Source organism: Diorhabda sublineata, chromosome 5, assembly GCF_026230105.1.
Source record: "Diorhabda sublineata isolate icDioSubl1.1 chromosome 5, icDioSubl1.1, whole genome shotgun sequence".
In the NCBI taxonomy this organism is placed as follows: domain Eukaryota; kingdom Metazoa; phylum Arthropoda; class Insecta; order Coleoptera; family Chrysomelidae; genus Diorhabda; species Diorhabda sublineata.
In genome coordinates, this window is record NC_079478.1 from 5530998 (window position 1) to 5549822 (window position 18825).

At 31.1% G+C, this 18825-nt stretch overlaps 1 protein-coding gene across 1 annotated transcript in view; it reads right to left on the reverse strand.

Moving 5' to 3' along the window:
* The window catches only part of LOC130443684 (BMP-binding endothelial regulator protein-like), a 120643-nt gene extending 102140 nt beyond the window's left edge, over positions 1–18503 (reverse strand). The window contains exon 1 of the mRNA XM_056778423.1: positions 18272–18503. The gene's annotated coding sequence lies outside the window, so the exon portion shown is untranslated. The remainder of the gene's footprint in view (positions 1–18271) is intronic.
* Positions 18504–18825: the final 322 nt, after the last annotated feature.

Below are 18825 nucleotides of genomic sequence, written 5' to 3' on the forward strand. Positions count from 1 at the left end.
AAGTTTCAATTGCTACTTCATGCACTCTATTCGTTAGATTTAGTTCCCTTGGATTATTTTTTGTTGAAAAAATAACTCGGTGGTAAAATATTTGCCAACATTGAATATTACCCAGTTATAGCAAAATAAATACGTTCATTTAATTATCAACTACAACAACACATGATATAGGATTGTGAACTAGATGAGGGACAGTTATATGGTCTAAAATAAGGGTCAGTAGTTAAGGGTTAAGACTTATTTAATTTGTTTATTACATAAGTGATTGTGAACAAAACAAGTAACGCCACTGAATAGAATTGGAATCATAATTTCACAATGAAAAACTTCCTGTTCAACAAAACCTTAAAACAAATAATTTCCATTAATTCATAAAATATCCGACGACCTCTTTCGATGAGGTGATATTTCAAAACATCAATGATAAGTTGACAATAAAATAGTTATAAGGTCGTGACTTGTCTTCGATCTAATCTATCAACTTAGTTTTAATTATTTAAGGTCGAGGAATGTTGGATAAACATGATTATATTATACAAAAAGGGAACTGATATAATAATACTTTCTACTAGTGTAATTTATCACTTTGAACAGCTGGTGCATGTTGCATTTTCTGAGACGTTTTCAATTTTAATGAGAGATTATCGATCCGCTATTTAATGACAGACGTTGAATGTTTCTAATAATCTTAATGGAATATGCAGGTAACGTGAGATGACCTAATTTATGAATTTAGATAAACGATGTGAAAAACACTGGAAATGGTTGATTGAAAACAGGACTGTTCAAGTGCCCCAAGGGCCTCTTCATAAACATACGGTTTGCGGAGCCGTATATTAAGTAACTTTATCAGTAAATTTCAATTGTTACGGCATACAAAGAAAAATGAATTCGTATTATTATTTCACCTTATTTAAGACATATCAATAATCAAAGAATATAGTTATTATAACTAAGTTAATCTATATATATAGTGAATTTTCTCCAATAAACCTTATTCTGTGAGTAATATTTCAAGTCTCTATTTGAACTATTCTTAAATCTAACAATCTCATCACTTCGAAATCCCACCAAAAATCCATTGTTGTATATTGACAGGACGCTCAGCAATATCTACCCAACTTTTCTACCCATCCATATTTCAAATTAACTAGATGTTCCTTGAACTGCACATTAAGAAATCTCCTAGTTTGCCCAATATATAGTCTTTAGAACTCTTTTTGTTTATACCACTCTTTTCAAAATACCGTAATTTATCCTGAGAAACCAGGGCCGGATCAAGATTTATAAGGCTCGGGGCTAAAATAATCACGGGGCCCCCTTAAGGAATTCGGAAACCCGAAAAAATAGATTTGTGGTATCAACACATCAAAAAATACAGAATGATTTCCAAATGATGGGGCCCTCTTAGACCTGGGGCCCGGGGCTATAGCCCCCCCAAGCCGCTAGCTTAATCTGGCCCTGTGAGAAACAACTGTTAGACTTCTAAAATAATTTAAATTCTACTCTGACAAAATATTGGCTAATACATGGAAATGAGATTAGAAGGTACTAGAACAACGTTAAGCTCGGCATCTGAATGCCAAAACTTGGATAGCAATGTTCAAAGCGTGTTTCGATAACAAAGTTATGATCTTCAGAGACGTTTACAGAGTAATTATTAGTGTTAGTGTTTTGGTAGTACTAAATAATGAGTTTAGGATGAATATTATGGACTGTTCCAGGCCAAACTTAGAAACGAAGAAACACAATTGATAAAAAAACTCAGCAAAAATTGCCTGAGCAAAAATAATCTCCCATCAAACAGTTCTAATAACAGCACATTGTCAAATTATGTGAATAAATTTGGTGATCCCTGGATGCATACAATGACTCTTCATTACTTAAGTACAAAGTTTTCGCCACCCAGTAGAAAACAACACGTGATGACGATTTTTTTACTGCAGTTGTCATAAAGACTAGATAATGACACACATTTTGCCACAATCTACTAATTTATAGCTCTAGTTCAACCTGGAGGCATCAGCAACAGCTTCTATTTATCTTCAACGTCCTTGGAGTATGGATCGTTCATCTGACTTCAAAGTATACTCGACTCAATACAGATTGAAACAACTCGACTCATCCAAAGTTGGCTCAGTTTAAAGCTTACAAAAGAGTCGCTGATCTTCTTATCCAAGCTGTTCAGCATAATCCCTCCTAGAGCAATATTTGCAGGGTTTACTCGATAGGCAGACACAACCTTAAACACCGAGATAGTTCGCATGCATACTCCCGGATTGTCTATGTTACTACATGCAATTCTATTTGTATTTTCTTGTTTATCAAGATTACTACATATCTCCTATAGGTATTAAGACATTTTATACATTTAGAGGCTTATGAGTGAATATTATCACCAATTTGATACATATATATCATATTGAATGAATAAAATTAAAAGTAGACTCATTCAAAAAATATTAAAATATATTTTTTCATTCCATCTTTGAAAATATTCAACTGATATTATACAATGAGAAGTTTTATGAACACGCTGTATATTTTTTACATTGCAGATCACTTTGAACGAGAGAGAATTCTGCGATTGAATACTCTAGCTATTGTTTCAAATTTAGCTTAGCATTATGAATATTTTATTAATACATTCTTGAATCGCAATCTAAAAAAGGCGATCTACAAGTCTTCAGGGACTATTCTGAATGTTAAACAGCCAATTAAAAATATTTGATTTATTATCGAACATAATACCAGTGAAAAATATTAAGCGAAGAATTTAAATGTATGAAATTTGAAATTGCAACGTAAAAAAAACGGACAAACGGTTACTTGTGAATAATGACGAAGAATGCGACTCAAGACAGATAAAGGATTCAAATGTCTAAAATAATATGATAATCAAATTGATTATATTATTTCTGTTTGCTTAAAATTACGTAGTAAATATTTGGAAACATCCTCAGAAATATTATCTTTATCATCTTTTATTATTGTGTACAGATACATCAAATCCATCGTCATTATATCAATATGGTATTGGAGTAGCTGAAGGATGATAACTACATTACATTGAAGGATTTAGGAACGATTCAGGAAGCAACGTTCTGGTCGACCTACTGAGGTTGATGATGACCAAATAAAACTCATAATTGAAGAGGATCGTCATATAACTGTTCGAGAGGTTGCGAAGAGGCTACATGTATTGCGCACAACACTTGGACTTGGGCTAGTTAAGAAGCTTGATATTTGTGTACCTCACGAATTGAAAGAAATTCCTTTAAAACAAAGAATCAACATTTGCGATATGTACAGTAACATAGTTCAAAAACGATCATGGAGCAAACCCGAAAAACCACCACAAACTACCTCGCAAGCTGAAAAACAACAAAAAAAACTCATGCTGTCAGTTTGGTGGGATTACAAAGGTTTGTTTGTCGAGCTGCTTCCAAGGAACCAAACGATCAATTCTGATATTTACTATCAACAATTAATGAAACTTGATGAGGCAACCAAAATTGTCAAATAGGAAAGGTTTAGTGTTCCACCATGAAATACAAAGCCTTACACAACATTAACAACTCGTGGGAAATTATTGGAGCTTGGCAGGGAAGTAATATCACATCCTCCATACAGATTTGATCTGGCAACATCTGATTACCATTTATTTCAAAGTGTGCAGAATTCTTCGAATGGTTCAGTTTTTTGGTGATAAGAACCACATATTTTGTGAGCTCGATATCATGAAGCTGAAAGAAAGATTGCAAAAGGTCATTGAGCAAAATGGAAAAAATATAATTGATTAAAAACGATTCTATGTTTTATTTTATCCTTCAAAACCGAAATTACTTATTATATATAAGGTTCCTCATTTCCTCTTAGTTGAGTTAGTTTTGGAAAACCTCGCTTTGTGATTTATTTCTTTTTACTCAATCATCTAGCGGTGGTCATATAATTTTAATAATTATCTGCAGGATTTACTGGAACATCCAATGTATCAATGTTTGTGAAATTTTATAAATCTGATTTCAACTATGTTTTCCTCTTTAATATTTATCTTCATTAAAAGAATATTTGTAAAAAACTATATCGTTTAATTTTGATATTTGCCCTATAAGACTTATTTACTTTTTACAAAACTTAACGATTTAATATCAACATGACACTTCAGTGAAGGCTAATTTTAATATTCCTAATAATTTTTTTGACAATAGATACTATTGTCGATGGTGTCAATTTTATATGCAAACAAAATATTTGCAAATTATTTCAACGGAACACAATTATAAAGAGTATAATAATATCGTTGAAAAAAAAGTTGTAATCATTTTGCAGGAAACTGCTGTAGAAGATAAATATTTTCATTGTACATTTACTAGGTATTCCCTTCACTATTTTTTTTAGAAATGAATATGACCTTGAGAAATATTATCACATTTTCGTCCAAGCGAAAAGAGGTTATGAATTTAATATGATATTATCCGAACAACTTATAATAAAGACTAATTTTCACGAAAATCCGGTTATTTAATAGTGAATAATAATCATGATAAACATATACTACATCGTCCTCAATATTTATTAATAATTAAAACTAACTTATTACTTGTATATAGGGAGTTCTGGGACTCGATTAAAAAAATTTGGGAGTGAGTAGATGACGTGAAAATAATGCTGCACCAGATTGTTATATATACCAAGGGAACCGTTCGCCATGAAGAGACATTCTGAAGAAAATTATCATAAATTGTAAAAATTTATTGAAAATATTTACAAGCGGTTTTAAAACACAATCAAACGTTTCTAATTGTCCTGCATACTGTCGAACATTGTGTTAAATTGAAATGTAGAAAAATTGGTTATCCTACAACTTATCAAATTAAAAATGGAGAAACCTGAACTTTCAAATATGGACCTACTAAACTATTACGCACATTACCGCTCACACATTAATACAAAGTCGATGTTAATTTTCTTTTGGTACCGAGAGGATTTTCATCTGCACATGAATGTCAATTATGGGAATAAGACCGTCAAAGTTTTATTCGTAAACAAAACCTTTCCAAGAAATGTATTATCAATTCATTATTTATCTAGAAACCATAAACACTGGAAACAAGGAACGAAATAATCGATAAAAAATTTCAAATTGAAAGAAATATCCTCCGTAGACTCTGGAAGTGTGTAGAAGGGAAGATGCCTTTTTTTGTTTTTATTTGATATTTGAACAACTAAATTTTTTCACATATCAATTTTTTCCTTACGCGAGTAAAACGATGTGCGACAGTATGCAGTTCAATTAGAAATGTTTGTTTGATTGTGTTGTAGTACCTCCTACAATACAATATTTTCAATAAATAATTACAATTTATGATAATTTTCGTCAGAATGTTTCTTTATGGCGAACGGTTTCCTTAGCATATGTAACGATATACGGGATTCAACTATGGGGATGTGTCGGTGAAAACAAAATTCAAAATAAAATGCTACGAAATATCATTTACAGCATCAGCTGTCAAAATACGTCAACATCGAGGCAATCCTGCTCATCGACAACATCAATCTAGAGGAGAAGACTGAAGAGGACGAAGCCTTCTGAGTGCTTAAGGTAAAAGTAGAAAAAAGCGCGAAATCTTACATATTAGTTTTAATTGTAGTACAATTGACTCAGCTTCTACTAAGTAAAATCGTTGGCCTTAAAATAGGTATTGTAATTTACGATGGAATAAAATTACAGATTATAATGTTCAGAAAACCTTCAAAGTTTTGTTTGAAAAAAAAATCAAATACACTAAGAAGAGTGTTTACATTAATTTTGGAAGCACAACAAAATTTTGTATTTCATATGTATCGATTGACTGATTCAAATATACAGGAAAATCTGAACAAACTGTTTATTGCTACCAGTACACCAATAGTCACAATTACAATAACCAATGCGCGTTTCGATATCGAAATTATCATCTTCAGTAACGTTTACAGTATAATTGTATAAGTGTTGGTATAATGGTAGTAGTAAATAATGTATTCGGTCTGAATATTACCAACGATCCCTGTAATTCCAACTTAAAAACAGGAAATATTATTTTTAATATCTTTGTATTGTATTTATTCGGTTTGATGTGTAAAGTAAATGGATTATAATGAAATCGTCTAGACTTTGTAATTGTTTCCAATATTAAGGATGAACTCGAATGAACCCGCCAATATTTTTTCCATTCAACTACTTCCATATCTATATAGAACCGAAGCTTGGATCGATACGCATTTGGTTAAGAAAAAATTAATAGCATCGTTATGTTATCCACTTAGTTTTGGATTATTTCCAAATGAAGACTACTGCATATACTGTGTAAGAGAATTCCTAGTGTTATTTATGATACATAGATAGATTCGAATCATTCAATTCAAAAATGTTTCTTCTCCTTCCTTTATGTTTAAACATAAAACACTAAAGTTTGGAAATTGAATTTAAGCAGTTTTTAACAACCCTGGTAGTGTCGATAGGTGACGTAATTGTTGCAGATTTAATGGTACTAGTATTATCAGCATTATATTTGTGTTTATATTAGTTTCAATAAATTCAATTAGTTGCTTGAAGGTTCCTTTTATTTCTATATAATGAAGCATCTAATTGAGTAAGTTTAGCCGTAGTTTTTCCAGTTTGTCTTCAACGATAAGTTGCTTTGAAACATCAATATTGTCTTATTTAGTGGTGTAAAACTTCGATTCAAGATACTTGGGTGATGAGTTGAAGCCATTTAGTTGGACCTCATCATCTAATTCATTTACCATGATATTCCTCATTCAGATATTATCTTGCAAGCCTTAATATTTTTATCATGAGTCTGAACTATGATGATTGTTGAGGTGTTGAGTAAATTTCCAATGTATCAAATAAATAGTTGAATTTTTTCGTAGAATTATTTAAAATGCGAACTGATAGATTGAATATGAACAAAATTACCGTTCAAAATAAACACATTATTGCACCAAACTCTTGCAAATATTTGGTAGATTAGGAAATAAACAGTTGTTTTGAAATTAATCATTTATCAATATAAAAAAGTTCATGAAAATTAAGTGCTCCAGCGACAGATTGTAGAATGTATAACACGTAATTTTTTCGAGTAAAAATTCTGGAAAATCATTAAGGAATCACTTGTTAAAGCTGGTCCGTATTAATTGTGTCCTTATCACCAGAACTATTTTTATTCATAATTAAATATAAAGGTGTATTTCTTTTCTTATACAGTTTTTATACCTAAGTATATCTAGATATTTATCTATTATTTTGATCTGAGTTATATCTTTCCATTGTGTCATTTTTTTGAATATTTTTCTAATATCATGAGCGAAAACAAATATCAAATATTGTATGTTCTATAGAATTTCTTAGGGGGTCTTTCACCTGAGATTTGAAAGAAACCAAAATTGATTTTTCAGTAAATGAAAAGTACAGAAAATACAGAGGGATATACATAAAACCAAGAAAATAAATGGAAGATGGGTATTTGGTTAATTTATTGGATATAGAAAACTCCTATTCTCAGAAACAGATTTTATTGACATTCGAAATATAAGTATGTATTTCATTCTTTGATTTACATTTATAGAAAAAGGTAGGCCATAATTACACTAACATAGTCAATTTTGAATCAATATATTCAAAATTACACAACTTTATATAAAGTTAAATAATCATAAATTATTTTTTAAAGGTTACAAACTTTTGAAAGAATTTTTTTCTTTATATTTCGATTCAAACATTTTCTCTCGAAAATTAAAAGCAAGAGACTTGCTCCGGCCGTGCACCACAGTTTTCGTCTAGGTCTAGCAGACCTACAGCTGCTCTTGGTCTTGTTTTTTCTGCTAGACCAAGACTGCAATAATAAGATCAGCGTATCTCATCACCAACCTTCTGAATATACATTAATAAAATATTACAAGACAAGAAATTCGGTACATACATTAAAACAATGAACAAAAGTTAATAAAATTGATGCAAAAGGCAAGCAATTACCTCTCATATTCTTAGGAAATTGTTACTTAGAAACAGATAGTATGATGAAGATCAGCTTCCATGCCATATCATAGGTCCAGGTATAATTGTTGGTATATTGGTCTCTCCCTTCTCGTCTCCTATTTCTCACCCATCTTACTACATATTATATATATATATATATATATATATATATATATATATATATATATATATATATTTCTATCAGTTCTTCATTTTTCTTTCAGTAAAAAAGTGACCAAAAGGATCGCAGTTTTGTTCTGGCTTGCTCCGATGATTTAATAAATGAACCATCAAAATTCATGAGTAGTCTTTACGTATTATTACCTTATAATTAGTATGGTTAATGGATATTTTATGTCTATAAATAAATGCCCGTAAATTTCCAAATTACGAAAAAAGTTTCAAAATTCAATTATCAGAAACATAAATTTCCACTAAATATTCAGTAAAAAAATTACTAGTATCCATCGATATGAAATCAAATGATATTAATTCGAGTGCGGCAACAATGTTTACATAATAATTAAAACCACTAGACTAAATTATACACTATTCCGAGTGTATATTACATACAATTTGAAAACGTGGCGCAATCTGTAGCCATAACACTATAACACAGCTTTCAGCCGACGAGATTTGCTGAAAGGTGTGAATTTCGGTGTTTGGGTTCCTAAAATCTCACTTATTAATTTATTGCTTCGCTTTTTGATGTTCTTTGTAGTAACATTCGATGAAATGTTGATTGGTTGCGTCACTATCATTCGATAAACATCGAAAACACCAAGTTCCATCTGTTATTCTAATGATACAAGGTGTTTACCACTGACAGATTCACGAGAAAATTGAAATTCGAACGCTTGATTTGCGTACTTATTTGCACATCTTACATAATAGAATTGCTAGTATTTAGATAATACTGTTTCATGGAACTGCTTACTTTAACTTTGTATTCGGCAAAGTCATAAAAATACGCAAATTGGTAATCGCCTCATCTAATTTCTCATAATCATTTTGATAAACTGCGATAAAAATTCAATCACGAATTTTAAATTGAAGTAATTACTGTTCAATTGTTTCTCTATTTGTATAAACTAGTGAACAATTAAGTCATCACAAGGTGTAATATGTTTGTGATAATAAAACATTGATTTTGAAAAATTAAGTGTTGTTAAATTGTTAATGGCAAGATATAAAAACAAGAAATTATTAATTAATATGCTCATAAACATGATAACCAACACAAACATTGATTACGTACATTCTTCGACTTATTTATAAATCTAATTGAACACTTGAAAGATATACATTATTTTACATTTTGCATCTTTTTCGGACAATATCATAAAACAAATTTTGTACACGGGATTACTAATTCAATTGATCTGATTATAATACGAGGGCTGTTATTTAAATTTTATGATATGGTAACACTGATGTAAATATGTCAAATCTGACATAAAATTTGACATTTTTAATGGTGAACGTACTCGGAACGTGTTGTCATGCGAGTTTTATTTGAGTTGTTTACAAATACTTGAAACATTCAACTGGGTCCAAAAATGAAATTTCGTGCGTTGATTTTCTATGACTTTCGTCGTTGATTAAACCAACACCATCTCGAGCCACCATGGTTGTCCTAATTTCAATGGTGATGGCGATTCACTACAGGATTAATTTCGCGAAGGTAGTCCAAAGTCAGCTGTTGTGCCAGAAAACATCGATGCTGTGCGTAAACTGATATTGAAAGATTGTGATGTGGCATACCATGAAATTTGAGTATACTTGGGCATTAGTTCCAGTTGCATACATTTGACAATTGCACAAAAAAGCTCGAGTCAATTGGTGGTGCAAAGATGTGGCGAAACAATTCAATTGCGGTATTGATCTTAATGGAGAATATTTTTAAAAACATTTATATCCAATTATGAATATTTTTTTGTTAAGTAGCAACCTTCGTATCACAAAAACTATTCTTATAATTAGGAAAATATGGCAAAAAGCAAAAAAAATTCAACGAAGAAAGCCCTTCCTCGATGTATTCGCTTCTCCCTCTACGTAGAAGATATGAGGAGGTCTTATCTTCTTCTAAAGGGTTACATAAGGTGGCTATACACCCTTGTGGTCGCGATTTTTTGGTCGTCGTAGTGAGTGTTTTTGCTGCCTCGACTTGACTATTTTCAATCTTATTCGGTGAGAAAGGCTTCTCTTAAGCTGTCTCCCATCTATAACTCAGCAGTTGTTTATGAGTTACCGTGTCGGGAGCCCTCTTCCTTTGTGTTGACTAGAGTCCTAATATGTTTTTTTGTTCTATATATTTTTTGTTTCATTATTTATAGATAATGTGAAATGAGTACTAAAAGACATGAAAGTAACAATAAAACAAAAAAAGCTCACGAAAATAAAACTCGAAAAACCTCATTTAAAAATTTTAAACAAAAAACATCAAATAGCTTTGGCAGGAGTACGAAAAAAAATAAGACCCAAAAAGGTATGTGGAGGTACAAGTAGATATAATGGAGAGAGAAACGGGACTAGAAGGCGAAGACAAGAAATAGAAAAAAACGGGAGGAAATTATTACCGAGCTATTGCACTAGATGGCTTGTGTGTGGCGAGATACATATTTGGAGATTTGAGAAACTACTAGACAAGAGAGAGACACGAAGTATAATGAAGACCATTTCTCATATCAACTCATAAGTCGAGGTACATAAATTTAGTCGCTCTTCTCAAGTAATATTTCCTTATTTTAATGAGAAGTTTTTGCAGGTAGATTTCTATTTCTAGTTGAATATTTTTGTTTAAGAAAAATTAATTCGTCTGTTTTGGCATACCATGATAAGGATATTATAAATAAGCAGTTTTCTCAGATCAAGTCACCACCCCAATATATATGATCTTTAATGATAAATTCTTCAGAAAAGTTCTTTCAATTGACTTTTGAACACACCTCTCATTCAAAGTATTCAATATCTAAATCCTGATTCGATAAGCTTCGGTTTTATGGTGCTTATGCTTGGGATTTTAATTTCTACATCATTCTTCATAGGTTTATGGGTAAGTTGTAAATATTTGAATCCCACATCAAATGTCTATCAAGTTTTAACCCTAAATAAGCAGTTGATCATTTCACCATCTTCTTCTGTTTAGAATAGTTATTTTTGTATGATATAGTGTGAATGACATAGATTTTATTCTTTCATAGTCCACTGTTAGGCATTTGTGATTGAACCAATTGAGAATGTTTTGTAAATCTCTAATTGGCCGTGATTTTTAATGTGATCCAATCAGCATGGTTATCCAGAGTCTGCTTCTTGAAAACATTCTTCATGTAAGCGATAATGAAAAGCAATTTGTAGAATAAAAGGTGTCAAATGCAGCTTCTGTGAATGACATTCCTCGCAAAGTTAACATTACTTAGTTTCAGTAGGATGGAATCATTAACAAGAACGCTCATAAAATGGTTTCCAAAACGTATCGTATCCCAAAATTCCGATATCGACTGACCTTTTTAATATTAAAATTTGTTTCTTGAGTCGCGGCGTCAGAAAATTCAAATAAATCTTTAAGTTATAATTAAGTCAAATATTTCAGTAGTAAGATACGTGAGAAGTTCGATTTATTTTGACCGACATCATTAGTTCGAAATTATGTCCTCTTCATTTAATTACTAGCTTTAATAATTTTCCATCAGTTAATAGAGATGGAAACAAAAAGACCGCGTAAATAGATTATGTAGATGAATAGACATAAATATAGCCAATCAAATAGCGGTTATGATTAATTACTGAGTAGATGCCCTAGTTTACCTTGAAAATATCTAACAATTGCGGTAATGTGGCGACACTTTTATGGACATAGATGAATGTTACATTTGTAATTTGTTATTTTTTATTACTATTATTTCTTTAGTAGGAGAAAATTATTGTATTAGAAACAAATCGCTAAGTACACACCTCATGAGTTAATGATGTAGAAACTGTGTGCGCACGAATAGCATAATCATAGAAATGTTCCTCTCCTGTTGCTTGTATTTTTTTATTTTTCCCTGGATAAATCTAATTCAATTTGAAATTGAGAGCAAAGAGGAAATGTATAAAATACTGCATCAAAAATATAGTCCTAGCAATAATAAATCCGGTATTATATTGACATATACGCAGTAACAATATAAATTTAAATAAGGGAAATTTTATTATAGTTACTGCTAGATTTAAGCTATGTAGGAATAAAAAAAGCAGTATTTTGTGCAGTATTTTGACATCTACCTACTGAATAAAAATAAGTATTTTTCCATTATCGCGCGATGGAAAGGAAAACATGATTAAGATTTTCTTTCGAAGATGATGTAATCCTGTTCAAGGAATTTATTACAAACAACCTAAACAATCTAAATATACACAATCTACAACAATCTAAAATATATATTGAGCTCATAGTTTAAACTACTTTTTGTTTTTTGTTATTAGAACAAAAATCATCAAGACATTTATATTATAGTATATTATAGTTTTGCTATGAAATGAAGGTTAATTTTAAATCCAGGTTAAAAAATAAATCAGATGGAACATCTAACGAATTTTTATTAAAATTTGGAGATTGTACACTTTGGAACTAGGCCCCTCATATTTATTCACAATTTTAATTGTCAGTTTGCCATCAGTGTAGATGGACTTCATCTGCATACATATTCATTCTTTCTTGGGTTAACCAATTCAAATTGTTTAAATTTTGTAGAAAATTTCCTCTTTGTTCAAGGATGATATTTGTTGTGATTTTAATAATTTGTGATTGTGTTGATCTTCCAAACATCTTCCTCACTTCACTTAACCGTGCAGGATTAGAGAGTCTTCTTAAAAGAATGCAGTTAAACCTAAAATAAATATTAAGAGTGTCCACATTTTTTTTTAATTTCCTGAACAGATTAAAAAATTCCCTAACCTTGTCAAGGTGTGTATTTATTTAGATTGATTTAAAATAATAATAATACTGATAATAAAATAAATAAAATATTATATTATAATCAAATATTGATTTTAACATTTTTCTTCAATTTTTGTTTAAAATAAAATTCGTAAATGACTAAAATTTGAGTAATTAATGAATTGGGTCCCAGCTCAGGTCCCAGGATCAAAAATGGGATGAGGGTGTAACTACTACTTACCATCTATACGATCACCAGTTCCTGGAATTCTTACTAATTCTATGTTCCCTTCTAAAGCGGAAAGCATGCAGAATTTCTTCATGAATTAAATTATTGATGTTAAAATTTTATTTTATTTTGTGCTACTTTAATATCACAAACTCTATCTCATCATTATTTCCTCCTGCCAAAATGATTGCTTCCAATACTTCTTCCATTATCAGGATGAATAAATTTTAAATAAAGTAAACACTCACACAACACCTTGTTAGAAATAAAAACATCCTTAAATGGGAGTGTCAGTATCTCTCTTTATGAAAAGCCCGTTAAAGCTTAGCATTATAATATCGAAGAATTTTCTTATTTACTACTAACACTATTATAATTCACACTAGAGCTAAATTATAAATTCCATTTACTTAATACGCATGTTAAGTTTTTACCATCGAACAATTACGTTTGTTATTGCGAAGCTAGGGTAATTTAAAATTTTTGTTAATAGTGAACGTCGCTTCGTGCAACTTTTGGTAACCAAGCATTAGACTACTGGTTATAGTTTGTTCATCAAATTTCATCATGGTCGTGAATCCGTCAGTGATGGTCGACCAAAATCGGTTGTCATTCCGAGAAGCTTCGATGCTGCTCGCAATATGATTATAGAATATTGACATGAGACTTACAGACAGATGGAGACATCTCTCAAGATATCGCAATATAAGTGATTTTGCACGAACATGAATATAAAAAGTAACGACAATGCCAGTTCCCATAAAGCTCGTCAAATGACTTTTTCTTGTTCCCATTGTCAAAAAAAAATGCACAGACAACGATTTTACACATCATCTAAAGAAGCTATGAAATCTAAGGAAAAATAGTTTAGGCATATTCCCCTTACACATATTCAAATATCAATGAATATCAAAAAAACAATGAAACACTTTGTTTCGAACTTGTTCGTTTCTGTTTCACTTATTATATTAACTTAAAAGGCAAACCTCGTATAACCTATATGTGTAAAAGTTCAGTGGATCGAATTCTTTATTTTGAGTTCTATATATATTCATAAAAAGATTCAAATTATAGATTGACATTCTTCAACGTAAAAATGCGATTCCTACATTCAATCCCATTCGAATGTCAGTTAAATTTTTTGAATAGAAAGTATAGGCATGTGCAGTCTCTTTATTTTCAATGCAAAAATGGTATCGTTGTAAAATTAGTTGCAATAAAAATACTGAAAACAGCTATCAATATCAATGAACTAAATGCTCAAATTTTTTACGAGAATTGTCTTGTTAGTATTCTAATTTGAAATAAAACTGCCTTCTAACGTTATTTGACATATCACTTGTGATTGATTAATCGCAAGAGCTAAGTATTCGCTTTTGTTTAAGTCGTTCAAATCAAAAGGTTTAGTTTTGTAAGAAACTGATTCTTTACATAGCGATTTTCTGCTGTGCTTGCTGCTAACTCCAATATTTTAAAAGTTGTACAAATAAAACTCGAGATAGAAATCACAAAAATCACAAATTGAAATAATTAATATTTGTAAAAATAGATCACCATCTGCTTGCGACATTAAGATCTAATTCTGACGTGACCTTTCAAATGACGATTGAATAATTTTATTCCTTTAAATTGTCTAACAGGGAAGAAACTTTTTTTTTTGAATCAATATCCCTCGTATAATAGGTTTGTTCTAGAAGAGTGTCTGTAACAACTTGATGATGCGTGATATAAAAATGCGTTTCAACAGTATTAAGTTCAAGTGGAGAAAAAAAATTTTTACGCTCCAGCACCAAATTGAACATATTCAATACTAGTTCGAGACGAGCAAAAATGTTCTGAATACATTTTTGGACGTATGGATCCACGCATCTTATCACATCGTGTATCGTAATTTATCAGGCTGTAAAATGTTTTTAAGATGTTACTAGAATAATTTGAGGAAAGACAAAGACCTGTAAATAAAAATTACATACAAGAAAGAGTTTAGCAATACAATGATAAAGGTAATTTGAGAAAACAGCTGATCTACGGCCGTGGGGTAAATAATCAGTCTCCTCGTATGTACCCTTGCTAGTTTTTTGATTATTTCTGGTAGTTGTTGTTTTGTGTTATATATTTCGTTTTATATTAAGAAGACTTCATTGATACTTTTTGGATCTGTTTCAGATCCAATCGATTCACAAAGTTTAGAACACTCAGATAGTAATTTTGATTGATTGTTCAAGTTTACAAAACATGGGTGAGTACTTTTTAGGATTGCAAAGTGATAATCTAGTAGCATCTGAGAGGTACAAGTACAAACTTAGTTGACCCCATTTCTTCAGATAAAAATAGCTTTAGTCAAAAGTTCTCAATATACTTGATAACAAAACCACGTTTCCGGGAGGAAATTACGCACTTTTTCAAGTAGCAGCTCCTTGCGCACCCATTTCGCAAAGAAATAATAAGGTTTTGAATCCGACAAGTTCACAAACCACACAAAAACAAATGCATTTGCTTACTCCTCAGCGGCCATGAGCATCAGCTGATTTATACAATTCATTAGATTGCTCAATTTAGATTAAAATTTTCTTATTTTAGTTAAAGTTAACCTCAGAGATTAAACAACAATATGTTCACTGAGGAAACCCCTTACAACAGCAATATTAATATGAAGTTTAAGCAATAAAAAAGATTTTTATTTTTAGTTGCGAGTTGTATGTAGTTATTAGAAAAAATGTTTTATTCAAGAATCAATACAACTTGACTCATGTCTTGGATTTAGTAAAACTGTTATACTTTCATGTAATACCAAAAATGACGATTTTTTTCCCGTTGTAAAGGTGGTGCTCCAGCAGAATTATTCTTTTCGTAGTAATTTAATGATACTAAAAATTCTTGACATTCGTGTAAAATATGTATTATCGTGAATTTGCATGTAGAATGAATCATACTTCTAAATGTCGTGCGAAATAAAAATTTCCCGTCAAAACAAGATACTTTACCGTTTATAGAAATTATTATTAGGAGTTCCATCCCACATGAATCACGCAGGGAATGGCAGTGAAGCGAAAGACATGCAATATTATGATGATTCTTAATATATTTTTACGGTTATGAATCTCAATTTTTCTGCATAAACAAATTGTGTCAATTTGACAGATAAATCTTCTAGATTCGAGGTCAAACTGCCACTTTTTATAATTATGCAATAAGTTGTTCATAAGTTCGAACAATCCAATAAAAACTTCAGAACATCATTGCAAAATGAACAACAGGAAAAATTGGCAGAGAAGTGACCGCATTTGTAGAGAAAGGAAAACGCAACTAACATTGATTACCACGTCTAAAATCATCGAATTGGTCCACCACCCACCGTATTCGCCAAATCTGACACACAGCGACTGTTTTCTGTAAAGTACGGGGTAATCAATATCCACACGAGCACAGTATACTACACAGTATACAGTATATTATGTATTTGAATCATTCTCAGACAAATTATACTGAATTTTTATTTTATTTTTATTGCATTTCAAATGTGTTTTACACATTTTTCAGTTTCTAAAAGAGGAAAAAGTCACAGTGAGCCAAGTCTGGCGAATAACCTGGATGGGCGACTTTAACGGCTCATTTTTGGAACGTCATTCACTAGATTGTTGGACAGTTTTGACTTCATATTTATTGAAACAAGCCCCGTTACCAGTAAAGATGCGTATGAAGGATATAGCGTTCTCAGCAATGTTGTTCTAATATCTCTTCTGTGAACTTTATTAGAAGTTGTTTTCGCAAAAGATTTAAGATTTCTGATCTAGAATATTTACACGATCATTTTCGATGTTATCGTCGTTAACTGAAAAGGATGAGCTATTCGCATGAGGCAACTTTCGAAATATATGGGACTCAAACTTAACATAAAAAAGATTGTGTGAATTTAAAAAATGAAAACCCTACCGGTTGCGGGTCAAATTGGATCAGACCATGTATAAAAATTATGCATTTTTTTTCATTCCAATGAATGTAATACACAACGATTTCTCTATCGACGTTAACGTCATAAATATGGTTTCAACCATATCGTTCAAATTCCAAAAGGTTTCTGATTTTGAAGTATGAATAAATGTTTTAAAAAAATATGGAATTCGGTTTTGTATATATTGAATTTATTCTTCAATTGAGTGTATTGTCAAATAATTCTGATTTTTATGAGCTATTCATATTTCTAATCCTCATGTCATTCTTTGCCACTAGAATCAGCATAACATCAAGAATGATGATTATTGGCACACTTTTTAATTCTGAAAATCGTGAAAATCATGAATGGTGTGCAAAACAGATGTAGACAGACAGAAAGGCGCAAAAAACTCCACTAGTAGCATGTCTTTATTCACGCACACGTTCCTATACTGCAATTGCTTGTTTGAACAAATTTGTCACATTTTCATCTGTTTTTGGAGGTAGAAGGACGTCGCGAACATTCATTGTTTTTAAATCGCTCATTTCACTAGACATATTATGATGTCACGTGAGCTTCTTTGGCAATTTTCGTACTAAGAAAACTACAATAGTGAATTGAAACAAGTCACTGCTTGTCTTAATAATTATATATATAATCATTCCATTTCGTATGTACAATTATCTCGTGTTTCTATTCTAATATTCCCTCTTTCTCATTCAAATGAATTATATTTAGTATTCCACTATTTAATAATGGATGGTATTAAATTGAGAAGAAATAAGAACCAATCATTTCATTTAAAATGCTTTCAATATTAGTGAACTGTGAATACCTATAATATTTTTTGTTGTTTCCATTAATAAAATACGTATTTCACAATCAATTTCCTCGTAGATAATAAATAATAACCAGAATGCGTCACATCTACGTTATCATCTCAAGCTTCCTCTTCTATAAAAATCGTTTATTTTCCATACGATAATTTAAAAAAATAGTGCAAAAAACGTAGTGTTCTTTTAACATAAAATGGACAAAATGCTCCGGAATTGATTAAAATTTTGTATGAACATAGACATAAGCTATGAAGTAGTCAATAAAATAATTTTTTTACTAATCGTATATACCTAAATTACTTTTTGATAAATACTGGTTTTCACTCACCAAATAATTTTCGAGTCCAGTCGGTAATTGGTACCAGTGTCGGCTTTAAAAAAAAGTTGACTTCGAAAAATAAAACTATACAATGATATCGTAGAATTCACACGCGTTCTTGTTTTCCCGCAATAATCGCGATCGCCATATAAACCATCGACATGCGACGTAATAAACTTAGCAATCACCAGTCGAACTCCGCGCTCAGCGATAGTTTAGACGGCACTGCAATAGTGGTCCTGTGTTGGATATTCGAACGCAGAGTTTCTGTTACACACTCTCCAGCTGCGTGGAGTGGACCCCCTTCCACGACTGTCAAGGATTCAGTTTTCACTGTTATCCTTGCTTCCATACTGATGACGCTAAATCATCCCTCGAAATTGAAAAAAATCAGGACATTTATTCTTGAGGAATCACCTAAAGCCACGAAGTTCATTTTATCAATTATGATTGTAATCTCACACAATTTCGGAATTGTAAATTTTGGACTCGAAATATGACCATTCAGCTCAATCGTTTATTTTCTGAATTACACGTTTTTACTTGGAAATTCAATTTTTTTG